General features: G+C 43.7%; 1 protein-coding gene across 2 annotated transcripts in view; it reads left to right on the plus strand.

Annotated features, from left to right (window-relative positions):
• Nucleotides 1-22097, plus strand: part of ALS2 (alsin Rho guanine nucleotide exchange factor ALS2) — a 231950-nt gene that overhangs the window by 1675 nt on the left and 208178 nt on the right. The window lies entirely within an intron of this gene.

Consider the following 22097-nt stretch of genomic DNA (forward strand, 5'->3'; position numbering starts at 1 on the left):
GAAATTCCGTGTGGGATCGGGGAGCTGGAAGGTGCAGGTGAAAAGGCAGCCCTGGGGGAGGATTCCGAGATTGCACTCAGAGGGGCCTTAAAAATCAAAACTAAGTCACTTTTGCACTGGCTTGGAAAGTGTAAGAGCTGGGTACATGCCAGGAATTATTAAAATGGAGCAATACAAATAAAAGCCTCTTCAGATGTACGGAGTTAATGGTTGGCTTTGTTGAGATGTGTAACGTGTGTAAAGTTATGTATTGATTGCATAGGGGCATCAGATTTTTCACTGCATATGAAGCTTTATGATTCTCTATGACAAATAAGTGAATGTGGGGTGTGGCTGTAATCTTCAGGTAGATTTAAGTCCGTTTTTGTTTTGTTCTGAGTCTCCTGAGAAACGTAAATTTCATTTACAATGTTGATTCATAGTCTCCACTGTAATAGTCTCCTATGCTGAACTGGTGTCTCACACTCCATTGTTTACTTTCCTCCAGATCCTTGTAGGCTTTCAAGGTTTTCTGTGTGGAAAGGTATACCTTCTCCTTCAGAAAAAGGTGAACCTTGTAGCTTCGGACATAGACATCGTTAGAGGGCCTGAAGTATCTGCGATACTGGATGATTTTTATGGACAAAACTGATAGATTTGTGGCTTTTGCAGCCACATATGTGCTTAAGGTGCACTATTTCAGCAACAGTTGTTGGAGGCATCCTGTCTCTGGAGCATAGAGAAAAGCAAAATACCTTTGATTTGCAAGAAGAATCCCAAAGAAGAAGTGGTGATTGCTTTCCTTTAGGACTGGCCATTGAACACCATTAAGTGACAAAAGGAAGGAGACCCCTCAACCTATGCTTGGGCCTTGGTCGTGCCCCCCTTGTCCCAGCCACGTTCTCCTTTGGAGTGTGGTCTGTGGAGGTCTCCAACCACCCTAGAACACTCTTCCTCTTATGCTAACGAGATCATCTGTTGTCTCAGTAAGAGTAGCATAAATCTAGATGAAACCCTGATGTGGTAACTATGGATTTATGCTGGTATCAGAATTGAGCCGACAGACCTCAAATGCAGACATTTTGACTAATCTGTGTGGATGTATGGTGTGGGAAAAACTGTTTTCTATATTTATAGCCTTTCTAGGGAAGCTAAAGCTCAGTGGTAATAAAACAGTGGATAAAGAAATTAGATGCAGCACTGAATAGACATTCTGCTAAGTATTTTTAGTTGTCTAGAAGTGTAAATCTTTGTTAGTTTGTTTTTAAGCACTGAACTCTCAATACAAGATTCAACTCATTGCAGTATTGCAGGGGCAGTTTCTGGAAAAGAAACCCCTCTTCTGTTTGTTTTTGATTATAGTAGTTTGAGATCATCCTGGAAAACCTTTTCTTCTTCAGTCTGGTATGATTTATTTCCTGAATAACTTGCTTTCTTACTTCTGCTAATGAAACATCTAACTTACATTTGTTCCTCCAGCAAAAACTATGTAGGCTTGCCTACTTTGCCATTTTTCTTTTGCCATCAATAAAACTTTAAAGGATGACTGTTTCACGTTTTGCTGCCCCAGCTTTCTTTAATACTCCATGAGCTGCTGAGTTAGTCGTCTTTAAAACTTGCCCTAAAACCTTGATTTTTCTCTCCAGATCATATGACTGCTTTATTTGAAAGGCATTTTGTGATATTGTCTGTGAATAATATTGTATGAAAAGAAATGCTTTACTATCAGTCAGTGACAATGCAGAGAAGGAAACTTGATTTTTTTTCTCACTCAGATTTTTGGCTGTAAGGAAGCAGGGATTCACAGCTGGTGAAATGATGTTGGAATAGATTCTCTGTTTGTATGTAAGTAGGTTTCAGCACTGTAGAAATTGCGACTGAAACCCACAAGACCAGGGAACTTTAAAATTTATTTGTAGATCATGTACATCATTGGCTATTCAGAAGCTCTGCTGCAGTTCCACACAATGGGACAGTGAGGCACACAGGGCCAGTTTCAACCCCAGAGTAAGCAGTTCTCTGAATTCAGAGAAGCTGTACCCATTGCTACAGGTGTATGTATTTATGACCCAAAACATTTATTTTCATTTTGCAGTGTTTGTTTCAGATGTACATTTACAGGTCTTTGAAACCCTCCCATTTCCCATTGCAACCCTAAGGATCACCTAGTTTTTCATTGTTTCACCCCATCGTAGAATTGACAAGAAATGACATGAAAGACTCTGATGCTTCGTACAATCTTGTTAGCTATTTTATGCGTACGGTATTTCTTAATGCTGTATTGAAAGACACTAGAGTTCACTAGAGGTATATCTACGCTCCTTGGCAGATCCACCCAGTCAGAGTCTTATTTGGGGGTTCAGTTTTGTATGCCTCGTGGGGATGTGCAAAATCAAACTGGAGCAGACTCTTTCATATCCGGCATTCTGTCATCCCGAACTCCCAACCGACATTTTAACCATAAGTAAATTTTAGTTATGTTTTCCATAAGTAGAGTACAGTGAAAGTAAATACAGATAAATACAGCAAATACAGTACACGTTTACAGTGCACAATACGACTGTTGTTGGTAAATAAAGTCCTCTGCATACATTTTGGTTTCTTAATGTCTAATCTTGTTTCTCTTTAATGTTATGCTTTGCTAGGTATACTTCTCTATTATCCAGAATATTTGAACATCTTGCAGCCTCCTGGCCCTGTGGCTGCCAGATGTGAAAGAGTTTACTATATCTGGGGTCCACAGTTGACTCCACTCATTTTCACGAGCAGTAAAGGAGGTCAACAGGAGAGTTTCTCCTGTGAACCTTCCTCAGGTCTGGTCTACACTAGGGATCAAAGTCGATCCCAGATACGCAATTCTAGCCACACCATTGACATAGTTAGAATCAGTAAATCCAGAATCAACTTTGTTCCCTAGGGTAGATCAAGGATCTTTGGGCTCGCACTGATGTCCCTTACACCATGCGTTGGCTGTCTTTCGCACATGTGGCAAAATCAGTCCCTGGAAGATGGATGGTGGCGCACCCCTGCCCCCCATACATACCTTCAGTGAGGACAGCCAGATTAGTTGATTGTAGATACGTCAATTCCAGCTACACAATTGCTGTAGCTGGAACTGTGTATCTGTAGTCTAAGGTGTAGTGTAGACCTGGCCTCATATGTTGTCATAGCAGAAGGGAGGAGATATTGAAGTTCAAGCAAGGAGGAAAGGGTATCTTAATTAGTTCTTTAGGAGACATGAAAAGAGAGAGGAGAAGGGATGTGGAGGAATAGTGAAATGCTGTTCCAGATGTTAGAAATGTGCAATGGGAATCTGTTGTTGCTTCAAGACTGAGCAGGGAAGTTTGTGAAGCATGCTATGCCATTCCCTGAAAAACGCACACCCCAGGAATAAAGGGAACAACTGCTGAAAGAGAGACAGTGATCCCAGGGCTGCAATTTGAGGTGTGAGGGTAACTCTGTCTGCCAACTTTGTTCAGGGCCCCAGTACAGAGCCTTGAAGTGTTGGCAGCCTGCAACTGCCTGATCCTTCCGTCCCCACCCCTCAGCCAGCCAGCCAGAGAGTCCAGAGAGCTGACGGTTGTATCTAACACCAGAGTCCTTGGGGCAGAAAATAAATCACCCAATGTGACCTTTTGGGATCTTTCCGAGAAAAAGAAATGAGCCACCAAGGATAAGCTTTTCCACTCCTGCCAAGAAACTCGAGCTCGTCAACAGCATTTCCTGATTCATAGCATCAAAGGCAGCTGCTAGATTCAATACCTGTCTTGGCACCTGATTATTATCCACTTTGACCAGAGTCGTTGCTGACAACCTTGGCATTGCCAACCCCAAATATTTAAAAATTATGAGTCAGTCTTCCCAAAAATCATGAATTTATGTAAAAATAATAGATTTGTATTTGCCTTCTCCTTTTTTGGGCATGTTGGGTGCACCAGGGTCACATTTTGAAGCTTTCTCCACTTCTTTGGGGAATAGAAACTATGTTTTGCTTTAAGAATGGCACTGAAATCATCACCTATCAAGTTGATTTCAAGAAGTAGAACCTTAAGGACAACAAAAATTATCAGAAGAAAAGTCATGAGACTTGGTGCTCCTGCAGGTTTCAAGGAATTCAGAGCCGTTTGGTCCGTTCTCTGTGCTGCTAGTTTCCAGCTCCCAACTCTAGACCAGAAGCTACGAAGGTTGTGGCATGCAGTTTTCCTAACACATCCAGACTCTATTTGACATCAGTTGAAACTCAATCAGGAAATTTATAGCACTTGCTTTCTTAGGTCTTTAATGACACTGGCAGCTCAGTCTAAATTTCAGTAGTTTTAATCTGCAAAAGAACTTCTGCACAACAGGAGGGATTCTCATCAGCAGCCGAGTGAAGGCAGCTACCATTAACCGGGTCATCAGCCACCCAGAACAAATCTGTTGAATAGCAGAGGCATCATTTTCTATGGGTCAAAGAGGGCAGTGACCCGCTCTCCTGCCTTGGGTCCTCCCCTCTGACTTTTTTCATGTCTATATGTTCCACTTTTTGACATTTTCTCCCCTTCCCTTCCCTTCCCTTGGCTTTGCAGGATATAATCACATGTATGGTGACCCAGCTTTGCCTTTTCTCCCCTGTCAATTTTTTCTTCAAATGAGGCCACTGCTGAGCAGAATTAGATGCTGAGAAGCTACACTTTGCCACTCTTGTAGAACTCCAGAAGATCTCTTTGATGCAATCATTCAGCCCATGATGTCCACCACGAATGTTCTGTCTTTCCTGTCCTATCATTTGTTGTAGGTCAGCCATAAAACAGGATGACTGTGAGTAGGAAACTGAAATAGAATAACCCTTCTGCATCCTCCTCAACAGAACCCTCTTTAAGCATTTAGGTTCTATCAGCCTCTGAGGTAGCCCATGAAAACAAGGCACTTACCCCAGTAGGAGAAAGGCCCTTGCCTCTGAGTGTGGGATGTATTGATTGGTTCCTGGCACTGACTAGCCAGCTGTCTAATCTGTAGCGCTGACAGGGGTCTGTTCTGGTCTGGCTATGGTCTGAAGAAGTGGGTCTGTCCCACGAAAGCTCACCTAATAAACTATTTTGCTAGTCTTTAAAGTGCTACTTGACTGCTTTTTGTTTTGCCACTCTAAAATGTGGTCAACTAAGTGGATTGAACACACAGCAACCCAGGCGAGCCCATCAGCTGTGGAGAGTGTTGCAGAGGGGAAGGAATTCTTTCTTTGTAATTGTTTTGAAGGCTCTTTCCCAAGTTAGGTGTTGAGATGAAGAAAGGTCCACCCAGGTGACAGCTTTTCCTTTTGGTGGAAGGCCTCTTTAAGCTTTGTGGATGTCAGTTTTAGTGCACTCTAGTTCTGAACCCTTCACATAGCAGAGAAAAGCCCATCACTTAGCCCAGGTGTGGGGAACCTACAGCTAGGGCTGGATAAAGAAAGAGGTTTTAGGGACTACAGCCTAGGGCCCTGGGCTAAGGGGGTTTTAGTCCACGGACCTGCGTTGCAGCCCTTAAAGCCCCTGTGTTCTAGGCCAGTGCTTCCTGGTGAGGGGAGGAGGAGGAGGAGGAGGCAGCTCTGTGCACTGCTGTTCCTCCCCCCGCCCCACCTGCAATTGGAGTTGCCTCACCTGGAGCACCTGGGAAAATTGTGTCCCTCTGTGCTGCCCTTGCATACTGGCACCATCCCCTGCAGCTCCCATTCTCCAGGAATCGCAGCCAATGGGAGCAGTGGGGTACAGTGCCTGTATGCAAAAGCAGCATGGGCCTGCACAGAGCCCCCAGTTCCCCCCCATCAAACAAGTGCTTCCCCAGGTAAGCATCCTGCACCCTAGTCCCTTGCACTAGCCCTGAGTCTCCTCCCAAGTCCTAACTCCCTCACAGAGCCATCACCCCAACCCCTATCTTAGCCCTGAGCCACATAGCTCCCTCCTGGACTCCCACCCACCAGTCCTGAGCCCACTTCTCTTGGTCCCAGTCTGGAGCCCCCTCTTCTATCCTTAATGCCTCAGCCCCTAGCTCCCTCCCACACACCGAACCCCTCATTGCTGGCCCCACCCTAGAGGATCCCACAAAATCTCATAGACCTGGACTCTCAGAAGACTTAATCTTGGCCTGTCCATGGCGAGGCTCTGTGCTTCCACCCTCAGTGAGGCAGGCCGGTGCTGCTGCTCTATCCTTGTGACACATCTCTGAGCCTCAGTTCCTTCCCTCCCACCACCCCCGCAGGACTGACGCCTGAGTGCCTTTTCACCCCGCTCCTGGGAGAAGCCTCCAGCCTCGTGTGTGGCCCCCGACTGTTCTGGGGGTCAGCAGCCCCCAACCTGAGGACGGTTCTCCCCACTGACATAGGTACTTTGGAAGCCTCGGAGTGAACATTTTGAACAGTTGATCTGTTTGAAGAGTTCCAGTCATTACCGCCCTTTAAAACAACAAAGATCAAACGAATAACAAAAGTGTGTATGCCCGAACCACTTCGTTCCCAACTGGCGGATTCCTACAGACATTTTCTGCTCTTCGTTCTTTGCTGCTCCTCTTGCTAAAGCCACAGATGTACCTCCCTGCATTAGTTTTTTAGAGTTTCATTGCGTGAAATAACTTCGGTGTCATTTTTAACCTCCATGTTTCTGAAGCGTAGTTGTGTTTGTCCATAATCAGGCACAGATGATCACAATTGGGGATACTTAAGGCTTTGTGAGGCAGCTTTCCAGGAAGCTATGCTGTGCCCTTAATTTGCATAATAAAATCAAACAAATGCCCAACTATAGTATTTACTTATATCAGCCTTGGTAGATTAATCAAACAGCTTATTGTTGGAGTTTATCAATGAGATGATGCTTCTCAAGGGAAAAGAGACCATGCTCCTGCCTCCCAAGGAGCTTAATCTGAAGACTGAAGACATAACAAACTGATTGACAAAGAGCGTATGGGGAGGACACAGCTGACAAAAGGAGGGGAAGATTGCTGCAGGGGATGGAGCTTCCCACAGTGAGAGAGAGGTAAAAGCTGGTTGCCGGATGGATTTCCAAGATAATTGTTAGCCCATGGAGTAATATTTCAAAGGATGCCAGGGAAGCTCCAGTGGCTGGCGCATTTTAAACCAACCTGGACAAAACATAATTAAATAAACAAGAGGGAACAGTCCTGTATTTGGGGAGAGGGAGGGGGCTAGACTAGCTGGCCTTACAGATCTTTCATCTCTGCATTCTGAGACTCAAAAATGTGGATTTAATCTCAGCCTCATTGGGCAGTTTGGTGAGAAAGTGGCTGGGAGCTGCATTTAACCCCTTGGTGGCAAGTTGGGCATGTGTAACTTAAAGCAAATTTCATGTGCTTTAATAAGCTGCATAGTTTTTAAAGTGCAGTGCCCTAGGTGGCAAGCTTGTGAAACAAAATGTGGACGAGATCATCTATTTCTTTAGCTGTGTGCACTATTGACCATATGCGAGTTGTCTGGTATCCATGGCATCAATTAGCATCCTGCCTTGGAATAATTATGTCATTGTATATGATGAAGTAAAGGCCCCCAGAGCTGAAAAACAAGGGGAGACATTCCTCACCGATAGCCGGGATGTAATTTAATCACACACAAGTTCCCATCTGACTCTTTGTTATGGAAAGTATCACTACAATTCACAAATGTTAGCTTTGGCTCACGAGTGACTGACTGGGTAAGGTGAGCTGCATTTGGCCCAATAAAGGATGGCAAAGGCCTGTTAAGTCATCTCATCCTCTGAATTTCCCTGTGGCTTCCCTAGTCTAATTTTAAATGCCCCAAGCAGTTGAATAGTCTCAGAGGGTTTGCTGTTTTGGTCTGCAGCTTCAGGCAAAACAAGCGGTCCTGCAGTGCCTTAAAGACTAACTCATTTATTTGTTAGGTAATGGTGAGAGCTCATTAAAATTAATTTGTTAGTCTTTAAGGTGTTACAGGACTGCTTGTTTTTTCCCAAGCAGCTGAGGTGATGAGGGTTTTTTTTTTTGGGAGGCTGTTGTGCAGAATACACTGTCCCACAAAAGCGTACCTAATAAACTATTTTTCTTGTCTTTAAAGTGCTACTTGACTGCTTTTTGTTTTGATAGTGTATAGACTAGCACGGCTTCCTCTCTGTTACTAGTCAAACAAATGGTGTATCTTTGCTGAATTAAAACTTGCCAGAGGAGAGCAGTCTCCTGAAGTACTTATTTTCCAAAGCCCACCAAAAGAGAGAAGAGGAATTGTTATTTGATACTCAATTTGCCAGATGTCTGTTAATGAAACAGGGAATCTTTAAGCCTTTGTTTACAAAATCCTCTCCTCTTCTCTCAGCCATTAAATTACCAATCAGTACTACTGCCCCTCTGATTAGGGTAAAACTTCCTTAACAGAGGCTGCCTTTCTAAAACTGGAACCAACAGAAGGCAAACATTTTAATTCCTTTTATGGCACTCTGCGGCAAGGGGCCAGGGAACTGTTAGGAGCACAGAGGTAAGAGAGGCTTCTAGTTCCCCAACTGATCAGATCTACAGGGGTTATGGTCAGACCTCATCTATCATCCCATGGTGAGCTGGGAGGAGAACCCTCCTTTCCATAGAACAATAGAGGAGAAACTCTGAAAAGGAACCTTCAGAGCATGTTCCTTTCCTTCTCCCATCTGTTTTACTGCAGGAGGGGTAATTTTTGAAAGTCCTTACCTGAAACACAAACTTCCAGAATACTGGGATCCTACAAGAGAGACAAACACATGATCAAGAAGCAAAATTTGAGACAGACAGAATAGTAGAAGCCAGGAAAAGACAGACAATTATGGCCATTTGTAAAATAATAGCACCTTTCAGTAAAGCTATACAAAATATTTCTTTTGTCTCAATGTTGGTCCTTACTGACTAAGCCTGTTTAGATGGTCCAGTGATGGGTCTTTTTTTTTTTTTTTTTTTGCCCTTGAAGTCATTAAGCTGATTTCCCTGGGGGCATGGGGGACCAGAAAGCCACATTTTTAAATAATCCTCTCCTGCTAGGTTAAGTCTCTGGTGAGAATGAGGGCCCATTTTCTTAATTGCATGTTTGCTAATATGTTTAGTGGTCTCCTCCCTCTCTTCTCTCACCTCCTTCAATTGGGGATATTGTAGTAACTTCTTGTAAAGCTGCAGAGGTTTATTTAAACACGGCACAGCAAGCTTAGAGCGGAGCACTGGGCAGCTTCCAGGATTAAATACTTTGTGAAATTATTTATATGCTGTATTGCTTGCCTACATAGCAGCATCTTTTGAAACTTCTGTGAATAGATTCAGAAACACAGTTTAATTGAACGGTCATTAGAAGCATGAGGAGCAATGCAGTGCATTAGAAAACAAGAAAGAAATCCTATTCTGGTGTCGAAACACTAGTTGAGAGATTTCAGTGGCATGTGAAATATTCTCACACTGACTGAAATAAAATTACATGTTTGGCTTATACCTGTCAGTGTCAAGGCATTTGGAGCTAAGGTTGAAATTCTGTTCTTGACTCATCCTAATATGGATTGCCAAGAATTGTTGGCAAAAGGTACGCAAATTGTGCAATGCATTTGCGTTATCTTTTGCCGATAGCTCTGTTGGGAGAGGCTTTTCTGACATTTGGTCTGTCCACATGGGACCAGATGTCAGAAAAAAACCCTCTGTCAAGGCATCCCTTCTTTCTCGTGGAACAAACTCGACAGGGATATCGACAGAACGCTACCAACCAGCAGATCTCTGCCATCTGTGGACGCACACTGTGTCAACAGAAGTTTTGTTGACAGAAACCTGCAGTCCAGACATAGCCTGAATGTTTGAGAGATCCTGTGACTATGGCTCTCAGGCTGTGTCTACACTACAGTATAACTTCAAAGTTGCTTAGTTCGAAGTAACAGACTTCATAGTTGAGCATCTATATGTGCCCTAATTTGAAGTTAAATTTCGAAGGAGGGCGCTACTTCATTCCTGGGAATGGAGTAAAAACTTCGAAGTTGGGCTCCCTTACTTAGAAGTTAACTTTAAAATAAGGGAAAACGTGTAGATGCTCCTCAGGCTACTTCAAAGTAGCGCCAAACTTGGAAGTTAACTTTGAAGTAGGATCCTTGGGTAAACTCATCCTTAATGATTTCACAATCAAAGGCCAAAACCTTCATTATATTTTGGAGCAATATGTTGAGCAATTATGAATGGAGTTTCAGTTATAACTCTAACATGTGCGAATTATATTTGATTAAATCTCTTTTTTTAAGTGTACAAAGCCTTTTATGACATATACGTGATACAAGATGTTTTAGCTCCTTTTGATCTATTGTTGAAGGGCTCAGTTTGCAAGGTGTTGAACATTCCATAGATTTGAGGACTGTGATGGACTGTTACGCTGTCAGGTCAGTAAGTGACTTTTACAATTGCTGGGGCCAAGCCCTGCTTACCTGGTTCACGCCTGGTCTCAACGATTTAAAAGATAACGGAGGACAGTCAGCATCTCACACCAGGTTTCAGGGTCCCGAAGAATCAAATCCTAAATCTGTATTTCTGGCTCACTCTACTCACACCAGTGCAACAGGGTTGTTCAGGATTTGGCCTATGGATTTTTAAATGTCATGTATTGTCATACAAAACAAAACAGGAGAAAGGTAGCACTTCAAAGACTAACAAAATGATTTATTCGGTGATGAGCTTTCGTGGGACAGACCCACGAAAGCTCATCACTGAATAAATCATTTTGTCAGTCTTTAAAGTGCTACCTTTCTGCTGTTTTGTTTTGTTGGTGTACAAACTAACATAGCTACCTCTCTGTTACGTATTGTCATAGGCAGTGTTGTTGGAGCCATGTTGTTCCCACGTATTAGAGGGGCAAGGTGGGCACAGTAATATCTTTTATTGGACCAGCTTTTGTTGGTGAGAGAGACAAACAAGCTGTCAGGGTGACACACCTCTTTTTTCAGGTCTGGGAAATGTACTCCAAATGTCATAGTTAAACACGAGGAGGAACAGATTAGTATAGGTAGTTGACACATGTTGCCAAGTTCTGTATTACCACCTCTCCAGTCATAGGGTGGAAAGTAGGGGAAAAAGCTGGGAGAGGGAGTAAGTGGGTAATAGATTGTTGTAATAAACCATAACTCTGGTGTCTCTGTTCAGTTCATGATTTTGAGTATCTAGCAAAATTCTGAATTTAAGCTCCCAGGCTTGTCTTTTGAAGTTATTTAGGTTTCCTTTGAGGATGAAGACTGAGAGGTCAGATGTACATTGATGGCTTTGTGAAAAGTGTCTGCCCACGGGTGACAGTATTTTCATCTGTCATTTAGAAGTGCGTGTAGCAACTCCTAAAGCTGGTTGTTATTCCACTGCAGGGCAGATGCGGCAAAGCACAGTTTTAATAACAAACTCACCTGTGACTACGCTGCCTCTAGCAGCGCTTCTGTAGAAGTCTTAGGCGCTAGGACTTTGAGGGGAAGCCTCCAAAGAAAGCCAGTGGTGCAGGAAGTGGGATTAATGACTCAGTAGGTGGCACTCTTCTCTCTTAACCTGTTTCCTAGCATGTTACCAGGGAGATGTATTGGGGAAGATGCTGTCTTTGCATAGATCTACACAGCAAAGTTATTTCGAAATAACAACCATCATTTCTGAATAACTTTACTAGCACAATACTTTCAGAATAGTGGTTGGCTTATTTTGAGATTGGTAAACCTCATTCTGTGAGGAATAGTGTCTATTTCAAAATCGAAACAAGTGCTGTTTAGACAGGGAATAGCACTTATTTCGAAATAAACCATAGTGCGCCCAATGGCTCCATTTCAAAATAGGCTCTGTGTGTGTAGATGCTGCCTTTCAAAATGGCTGTATGTTATTTCAAAATGCACTGTGTGTGTAGTGTGTTATTTTGAAATAAGATCTCCTGGAATAGCTGTTCCGGAATAGCTTATTTTGAAATAAGGCAGCTGTTTCGACATAGCCTGTGGGATGAGATGTAATAATATTTTGCTCTTCCATGGCACTTTTCAGCAGTATATCTCCAGCACTTTACAGAGGAGGAGAGTGAAACTGAGATGTGAGGTCTGAAACATGCCAGTGGCACTTACTGCAAAACTAGGGGTGTTAACTCTTGTGTTTTGGTTAATTCCCACTACTTTGTTTCCCATAGTGGCTATTGTAAGGGCCAGTGGGTGTTTCAGCGGCAAAGATACAGACATTACATTCAGGAACACAAAAATTAAGAATAAAATAAAAGAACCCATTTTCACTCATGTAAATGCCAACAATTGTCCACAACAAAAATGTTTTTTTCAAAAAAGATTTGACCAGTTTGATCCTGTTTTATACTGGTGCGTGTGTGGGGGGAGCTGGGTCCATTGTTGAATCAAAATATAGAGTTGAAAACGGAGTTGAAACAAAACCCAGCTAGAGCAGGTCCCATTCAGGCAACCAGATCATATCAGAAATTCCCATTGACTTCAGTGGGGGTTAGTTTCTTGCAGTATGATAACAGCTGCGCAATCAGGCCTGTGGAGTTCATTTGGTCAGGCCCCAGGGGCTACAGTGGGGCAGCAGGGGGTGGGGAGTCAGTAAGCACCAACAATGAATTCTTTTAATTTTTCTTAACTTAAGGTCCGAGGAAAGGAAATGCCAAGCAACTCTCCACCCCCTCTCTATTCATTGTCTGTTGGGGGAGATGAAGAGAGTCAGGCATTAAAGAACCAGGTTAACTTGACACCTGTATCTGTGACAGCTCAAGCAAGGGAAATAGAAGGAAAGAATTTCCTGGCAGCCATTTGAAAAGATACCCCCTTCCTGGCTTGGAAGCTTTGACTGATGTTTTAGCTTTGTGGAGCCATATGGTCGAACATCTTGAAGGGGCAGCAAAGAGGGGCGAGTGCCAGAGCTGGGAATAGAAATCAAGTCATTACTGGAAATCAGATCCCCGACAGACTGAAGCCAGGGGAAGGCTACTCTCTTCTTAATTTTGTTTTATGTTGCAGTGTCTTCCCTGTCTGTATTCAGGACACAAGGAAACACTGGTGAGATAAAATTCCCCTTCAGTTTCACAGTGAGAAACAGCTCTGGCTGGGCAGGGGTTAACAGGAATAATACCTGGGACACTGGACTGCAAGGTGTGGTCTACAAGACAGACTGCTAAGCAACACAAATGGGAAATCCAGGCTCTGAAAGTGTGGGGGCCCCCCTCCCTGCTTTTATTCTCTAGAAAAGGGGGGCTCAAACTAGGGGGTGGGCTGTCTCTGGAGTTAGAAATTTCAAAATGGGGGATGCCGTATTATCTGCTGCTGGGTCTCGGGCTCATCCATCTAATTTAAAAGGTTGAAATATGTTACTTTTTTATGTTTTACGTACTTGTTTTCTTACACATGACAAAAGGTGGTTGGTGGGTTTTTTGTTTTTTTTTCCCCATATGAATATGACCGCAATTTCCATTGGTTTGGACTACATGAGACAGGTTGGGCCAGGGGCTCTGCTAGTTGCAGGGACAAAACGTGGGCCCGGCATAAAAAGTTTGCTCCCCCCTGCGCTAGAAAAGAAAAATTGTCTTCGTCATAAATCGGAGCAGTGTTCGCTCCTAGAAAAGACAATTTAATATTAGAAATATGTCTGAAATGTATGTCTGGCATTCCAACCCCAGGAGAACAGACAGTTCTACTTAGGCCACTGTTGGTAAAGCCCACGATTAACATGTGCGGGGCCAGGCCCATCAAGATAAGAACTCTAATGACCGTGATGGCTTCCCTCTTCTCATTTTATTACTGGGTACCTTACATTTGTTTCCAACAGGGAAGAGCTGATAACAACGGATGGCTATGTTTGTAGTGTCCAATTCAGCCCCCTGCACTGCTGTGTGGATGAGCAATAATGACATAGGAACACTTCCCTTTAATAAACTCCTTGCACCACATTAAAGTTAAAAGGGGAAGGGAAATATTTGTGTTGACAAAGGAACTCTTCCCTTCGGCAATTGTTTTACTTATTAGCTTGTCCTTTGCAGTTTTACAGTTTGCCCCTCTCTTTCTCTCCTTTATTCGCTTGTAGTTCCTAGTTGTCAGTCCTCGATATAAGCTGCTGCAATATAAGTTGTTTCACGCTTACACCATTGAAACCTTGAGGAACACAATCTAAAAAATTCCTCTCACTTAAGTCGTTATGTCATTTAGAGAACAGAAAATTAGCATACCCTCTCAGCATCCTCTGCCACTCTCCTCTGTCTAATACTTCACAAAGGATGGAAACAGTTTTAAAATATACTTTGGGTTAGAATCATTTCTTTAAATGTTGCTTTAAATGTATGGTGTAGTCAATGAGTGGTATATTAGGGTTTAAATGGTCACCCAGGCAAAATTGATGCTCTTATAGCCCCTATCTCCCTCTATTTACATTATTTCTGATGGGAGGAAAATTCCTTATTATACGTTGCTTCGCTTTAAGTCACAACTTTACAATCCCTATCCCCGACGTATATCGAGAACCTCTGTACATAAAAACATCTCTCCATCCCATCTTTGTTTTTAACATAAAACACTGATTTATAGCACCTATACAACTGAGCATCTTACATCTATCTGGGTCCCACCAATCGCTTCACATGAAGCTGTGGAAACCCAGGGAATTGTTTTTTTTTTAAGAATACCCCATCCCACAGATGCCTGAATATCCTCCCACATCTGCAAAGGCAGTCACTAACTAACCACCATCAGTCTTCTTTGTGGAAGCCCTTGCAAATGCATGACACAGCTACATTGAGACCTTTGTATCCTCATTCATCAAACACTTCCTTTCCTCTGAGGAACTGTCCCAGAGGATAATTCATTTCTGCCACATAATATGCCCAGGTGAAAGGAATCTTTAGAAAATTTTTTGTGTCTGGGTCCAGTTCTTCAGACTTAAAGGTTAAATAAGATAAGTCAGATATAAAAAAAAAAGACATTTTCTCTCCATTCTGTTTTGTTTTACCCATTCCCATTTTCTTCATTTTTATATTGTACAAAATCACGTGCTGTTCATCTGGTTAAAATGCGCACAGTAGTGTGCTTATGTATAATCCGTCAGTACAACCTGCAACGTTTGCAGTTCTAATATTGACCTTTTCTCCATCACCCATTCTTATACCAACTGGCTGCTTGACAATATTAAAAATATCACAAAAATTAAATAGAGAGACCACTGCAACACATTTAGCCCCTCTCATCTCATCAGTGCATTTCCATTCCTCATAGAATTGCAGACTATCTGGTGGGGGGACACCCTTGTGCTGGCATTTTAAAATATATTCAGCACAAACTGATGAACAAAGGAAATCAAACTCGAAAGTGGACTGATCTTGATCTCGCTTCATTTTATAATTCACCCTCCCAAACAAAAAAGCCTCTGATCTGGAGCCCAAACCAATATTGTAATTGATTTTTCTCCTTCCCAAACCAATGGGAGAAGCCTATCTAGGGAAAGGTATGCTTTTGTCTTTTGGCATTGTAAGAGGATTACCCAGTGTTCACAAACAATGGTAATTAAACCATTTGCAAATGATTTGCAGAGGTGTGGCCCAGACACAGATCCCATTGTGCTGCTGAGGCTGTTGTGTGTTTCTTGAAATCAGGCCCTAAATAAATGGAATTGTATCCTCCTTTCACTCCAAAGTATGGCTCAAAATATAAGATATAAAGATATCTTCCCCAATGGGAGGTAACTTGTGAGTTGGCAAGGGTTGTGCCAGGCTGCTACTTGTCAGGATTTTATAAAGCTTCAGTAAAGCATCTGTAGGAGCCACTAGTGGTCATGGTGTTAGAACTTAACTGTGCCAAGCAAGAGTCATAGAATCCTAAGGATGGAAAAGACTTCAGGAAATTGAGTCCAGCCCACTGTCCAAAGCAGAATCAAGTCCAACTAAATCATCTGTACGGGACTTTGTCAAGCCGTGACTTAAAAAGCTCTAGAAATGGAGATTCCACCACCTCTCTAGGTAACACATTCCAGTGCTTCCGCACCCTCCTAATGAAATAGTTTTTTCCTAATATCCAACCTAGACCTCCCCCACTGTAACGTGATACTATGGGTCCCTGTTGTGCCATCTGTCACTGCTGAGAACAGCCTCTCTCCATCCTCTTTAGAACCTCACTTCAGGAAGATGAAGGCTGCTATCAAATTGCCTCTCACTCTTCTCTTCTGCAAACTAAATAAGCCGAAATCCCTCAGCCTCTCCTCATGGGTGATGTGCTCCAGCTCCCTAATCATTTTGGTTGCCCTCTGCTGGACCCTCTTCAATGCATCCACATCCTTTCTATAGTGAGGGGGAGGGTCCCAGAACTGGAGACAATACTATAGAAGTGGCCTCAATGCTGCTGGAAAAAAAGGGAGTAATAACTTCTCTAGATCTGCTGGAAATGGTCCTTCTAATGCACCCTAATATGTCATTAGCCTTCTTGGCTACAAGGACATATTGTCGACACATATCCAGCCTCTCATCCACTGTAATCTCTAGGTCCTTTTTTGCTGCATTGCTACTTAGCCAGTCAATCCCCAGTCTGTAACAATGCTTGGGATTCTTCCGTCCCAAGTGCGGGACTCTGCCCTTGTCCTTGTTGAATCTCATTGGATTTGTATAGGTCACTCTGGTCATCCATGCAAGCCTGCTGCCTTCACCCGTGGGTGACTGAGGCGGCTAGGGCATTGAACTCTGAGCTTGTCCGTATTAGGGAATATTTTGCCTCGTGTAGCTATACAGATGCAAACCCTCAGTGTTGCTGAACAGCAGCTATGTAAAGTTGGGCTTACCCTGGCTGGCTTGAGGGCGCCAGCATCCACATGGGATGTGTGTGGCTACCCTGGTGAGCTGCACTTCTGCAAAAATCTCTTCTGGACATGATCCCTAAGTAGACCTTGCAAGCGTTCGTCATTGGCAGTGTCTCTCTGCCAGTCTGATGCTGACATTTTCCTCCCACTTTTTGTACGTGCATGACAACTTTCTTATTGTGATGCATACGAGCGGCCCATTGCTTTTCCGAGCAGTGTTCGTTTTAGTGCAGTTATGAGAGTACCAGTGGGAGACCATTATCAAGCATAGAGATCTGAGCCTAAAGCAAGCAAGAAAAGTATAACAGCTGACTTATATTTTTAAATTATTTTATTCCAGTCAATTAAGTCCAGGAAAGTCTAAAGAGTCTGCCATAGCAGAGCCCACTGTAGCATTTTTAGGCAGGCCTGTGAAACAGTTTTTTACAGTCTCCTTGCAAATATAACGTCTTCCTGTCTGCTCATAATCATGCCTTTAGGCACACAAGACGGGCTTGAGGATGCTGGAGGTGGCGAGTAAGGTGGTTATTAATGTGTGCTCATAGTTGCAGGGAACATTAAAAGAAATGGTTCAATTTTTACAGGCCCTGATTTCTGATAGCTCACCCTATCCATTCTGTTCCCGAGAGTTGTGGGATTTTTTTTAAATTTTGAAATTCTCTTTAAGAAAAGTTTTATCAGATTTTTTCTGTTTCTCAGCAGCGAACTGGACCTTTGAGCAAAGGGGAGGGAGCTGGAGAACAACCCCTCCACCAGTGTTCCTTCTACACTGTGTGATTGTCTGGCTGCTTAGGCGAGATTCAAAAGCCGCCCAGCTGAGTAGCAGAACGCCCATAGCTAGGAATTTTGTTTCTACTGGTGATGCACATTTGCATGTCTGAGTATACATACAAATTTTTCTGCACATGCATATAAAAGTTTAGAGGGATCATTGCCCATCACATGCGCAGAATCCTACCAGTCTGCGGATATCTGCTTTATATCTGGGGGAATCCATGTCCATGGATCATTTTTGTGGATACAGGTATAAATTTTGTATATGGCCAGGGCTCTACAGGGCTGCTTGGAATGGGGATGCCTTTCTCCCACCCTTCATGCACACTGGCTTGCCTCTTCCATAGCAGCAGCGCCATGGCCAAGGTAAGGCCTCCCAACTTCTGACTTTCTGAACAGATCTGCCCGTGTTTTAGGAACGCACCAAGTCCCTCAGACGGGGTCTTCTGATGATCTGTGCTTGTGCCTGTCTCGCTGGGACTTTAGCTTTACAGAGCCGCAAGTAGAATCCTTTGCTTGACTTCTGTGTTTGTATTTGGAGGGATGGTGGGAAATGGTTGGGGAGCTGGGCAGACTGAGACTGAAGTGCTTATGCTCACTTCAGCATGTGAAGATTCAATGCATGACACTTAACGCAGACGCTAAGCTTATTGGGTGGGATCATTCTCCCTGGCTGCGTGCACAATCTCTGCAGTATACAGGGCTGTAAATGTATTGTAAATGTAAAATGTTCCACTAGACTAGGGGTGCGGCTGTACTGAACGTTGCTATGAGCATTCTCTCTTGCTTTGCAAGCCATAGGCAGTCGGGGAAAGGTGCTGTTGCTAAAGCTGTGACCCGAGGCCTGCTAAGTTACACTGAGAAGCCACACTGGCCCATAGATCATCCCAGAATTAGTGGGGGTACTTGTGGGATCTGTGCTGTGGGGCAGAATCGCAGCCATCTAGCACAGAAACGAGGAGACTTGATCGTGGTCTCAAGGGCTGTCTGAAAATTGTACTGAAAAGTTGGGGCTAGTCAGTGGAATCAAAACTGAGTGGGCCTGCCGCCTGATTCACCCAAAGAGCTGAACACAGTCTGCAGGTGGCAAGTCTGCCTGGAGCTGAGGTGCAGTGACACACTTTGCTATCTCCTGGAGGGAATGGACCGAGTGGCCTAGCTGCGCCACTGGCAGAGGGGTGTGTGTGCGTCTTACCCAAGCGGAAGTGATTCAAACCCAAAATGCATAGAACTAATAAAAAGAAATATGGTATAGGAGAAGTTCCTGTTATTCTAAATAATTATATAGCCGCTGTGTCCAATACGCTCACTGTTCCCCGCACCTGGCGAACTGGACACCGCGGTGTGGCGAAATGAGGCTCCTTCGAGCCACACATGTGGAACGCCCTCTACCTGCTCCGCACACGCCCCCCACCTTGGTGGAGCAAGCACGTGGCAGTAGCAGAGGCAGCTCCTCCTTCGGCTTCCCGGCCCCGGCAGCTGTGGCCCGGTGTGACTTGCACAGTTCCAGCCGTGGCCATGGCTCACGTGGCCCAGCAGCTCCGGCGCAGCTGCTGCTCTGGGAGTCACTGGCAGTTTGCACAGGGGCGTGTGTGTGCCTGGCTCTGGGGGCGGGGGAGGGCATTTATTCTGAGCAGGGGGGAGCTGTGGCAATCCTTGAATTTCTTTTGGATGCCACTGTTGTTTAGTATATTGGCAGCCTGTGGAAGTCACTGTAGTAGGAAGTTAGTTGCAAAGGCTACAGCAGGATGTTTTAAAGGCTGGATAATTCTGTGACACTAATAGATGTGTGTTTGCTGTCTGAGAGAAGAAGAAAGATTGAGCTTGTGGCTAATGCCCAGAAGGGAGAGTAAAAAGAACTAGCTCAGATGCACCTCATTGTTATCTTGTGTTGAAAATGGTGTTGGAATTGCAAGTTATTGCCTTTGGGTAGGGTAGGGGTGACCTGGAGTTCTCTGGCCCTGCTTGCAGGTTTGAGTTCTGTGTGATAAAGCAGGACAGCAGGGTCATTCTGTTAAGAGTCAGGGTACGTTGTCACTACAGGGAAGATCGACCCTGCCTGGGGCCGATCTTCTGGAGTTCGATTTAGACTGCCTGGTAGGGATGCACTAAATTGACCTTATAGCGCTCCCATATCGGTACCAGTACTCCTGCCCCTCATTAAAGTAAGGGAAGTCGCTTCTATCAACCTCCTTTAGTAGAGATGTTGCAGAAGTCTTAAGTAAGTTAAATCAGTTCCAGCTTTGTAATTAACGTAGCTGTAATTACATACCTTAATTCAACCTCCCACTGTCGCATACACCTACCCTCAGGTGGGATGATAAATGTTGCCTCATAGCCTTTGGGAGCAGCCTGTTTTCTCTCTCTCTGTCTCTCACTGGATTTTTGTGTGTAAACATCCAGCATTCTCAGCTCAAACAGCATGGGACCAAATCTGGGCCTGCATGATCTCTATCCAAGAACATTAAGAAAATTGGGCTTGAAATTTCAAGTCCAATAGCAAGGATTTTTAGTGAATCTGTAAACTCAGGGTTCATACCCTATGACTGGAGAATTGCTAATACTGCACAGTACTTTTTTTTTTTTTAAAGTGGGGAAACGTGATTTAGGAAACAAAAGGCCTGTTAATATGACTCAGTTGTGTACAAAGTCTTGGAACAAAATTTGAAAAAAAAAAAAGCTAGGGTCATAGAGGTAAATGGATAAAATATTACATGGTTTTACAACAGGTAGATTGTGCCAGACCAACCTGATCACCTTTTTTGAAAAGATAATTGATTTTTTTTTGTTTTTTAGATAAAGAAAATGCAGTAGGTCTCATGTACCTGGATTCTAATAAGGCATTGTTCCACATGGGAAATTATTCGTTAAATTGGAGAAGATAGGTATAAATATGAAAATTGAACATTGGATAAGGAGCTGTTAAAGGAGAAACTACAAGGAGTAAGCAGGTTATGAGAGGAGTTCCTTAGGGACTGGTCATGGCATTAATCTTCTTTAACGTTTCCATTCATGCTTTTGCATAAAAAGTGGGCATGTGCAAATAAAGTTTGCAGTTGTCAGGAAGTTAAGAGCTATTGCCAATAAGGAAAAGGATTGGGATGTCATGCAGGAAGATCTGGAGAACCTTGAAAACTGCAGTAACAGCAGTGGGGTGAATTTTAAGAGTGCAAAGTGCAAGAATGTGCACTTAGGGACTGACGACAAGAGCTTTTGCCGTAAGCTGGGGATGGTATGACAAGACTGCCGGTAATAGCATGCAGCTGATTTGAGACTGCTAGCAGCAGGTATGTCCAGTAGCCAGAGATGGGATGTGAGGTGGGAGGACTGTTGAGTTACTACAGAGAATTCTTTCCCGAGTATCTGACTGGTAGAGTCTTGCTGCCATGCTCAGAGTTTAACTGATCCCCATATTTGGGGTTGGAAAGGACTCTTCCCCCCCACCCCCAGGTGAGATTGGCAGAGGCCCTGCGGGTTTTCACCTTCCTCTGCAGCACGGGACACAGGTCACTTGCAGTTTTAAACAAGAGTAAATGTTGAATTTGCCCTAACTTGAAGTTCTTAAATAATAATCGGGGGACTTAGGTGACTCAGGCAGAGGTTTAGTTTTACTACAGGAGTGGGTTGGTGAGGTTGTGTGGCCTCAGATGTGCAAGAGGCCAGACTAGATGATCACTATAATCTCTCTTGTCCTTAAAGTCAGTAGGTCTGCGAGCAAATCAAGTAGATTATATGGAAACGATTCACGTTCTTTGTCAGTGGGTGCTGTGAAACATCACAACTGTGAAATGTGGCTGCTAACATCCACCTAAAGCAGTCTGAGCTTCTTGCATGAAATATGGTATGCAAATGCAGCCTATTAATATGTTATCATGATAAAGGTAATTAAATATGCTCCAGGGCATAAACTACTCTAGTCAATGGCAGAAATAGAAAAGAATTTTGCCTGCCTGTCTCCAGCTCCTCACACATTAAACTCTGCACAATTGCACAATTTCACACATTCATCATTGTTTCTCTCTCTCCATAACCTTTTCTCCTCCTGGGGTTGATTCCTTTCAGCTGTTAGACCTCCTGCCTGATATTTGCCTTTAGGTAGCAGGGTCTTTTATTTACTGGATTTTCCTCTGTGTGAGCCTAGGGGAAGACATAGTAATTCTTAATGTGGATCCACATGCTAGAAAAAAACAGCGGGGATGGAGGACTGAATATTGGAGTGTCCCTTCCCGTCAGAAAGTCTTGCAGGTTGATCCCCACCCCCACGTTAATAAATGATTTTTCCCGTTTGAGTGGGACGAGGCAAGATTCTATTTCTCTCTCTCTCTCACCTTTGTGTAAAATAGATATTAATAATTCAGTTCTGTTTGTTATATTTTTTGAGGGGGGAGGCAGAGAGCTCCCAATGTAAAAATTGAATTGTAAGCTCTAGAGGTCGGTTTCTTAGCATTGCTGTTTGGTTATTGGGGGGTCCTACTAGGCCCTAGGCATGTATGATGCTGGTTGAAGTTGTCTGGGTTTCTGGGGATCAGGCTGTCTGGTATCAATGAATTTCACCCAGTTGAAGTAGTTGTGTGCAACTTAATAGTATACCGGGA

This window comes from Carettochelys insculpta, chromosome 8 (assembly GCF_033958435.1).
Source record: "Carettochelys insculpta isolate YL-2023 chromosome 8, ASM3395843v1, whole genome shotgun sequence".
Classification (NCBI taxonomy): domain Eukaryota; kingdom Metazoa; phylum Chordata; order Testudines; family Carettochelyidae; genus Carettochelys; species Carettochelys insculpta.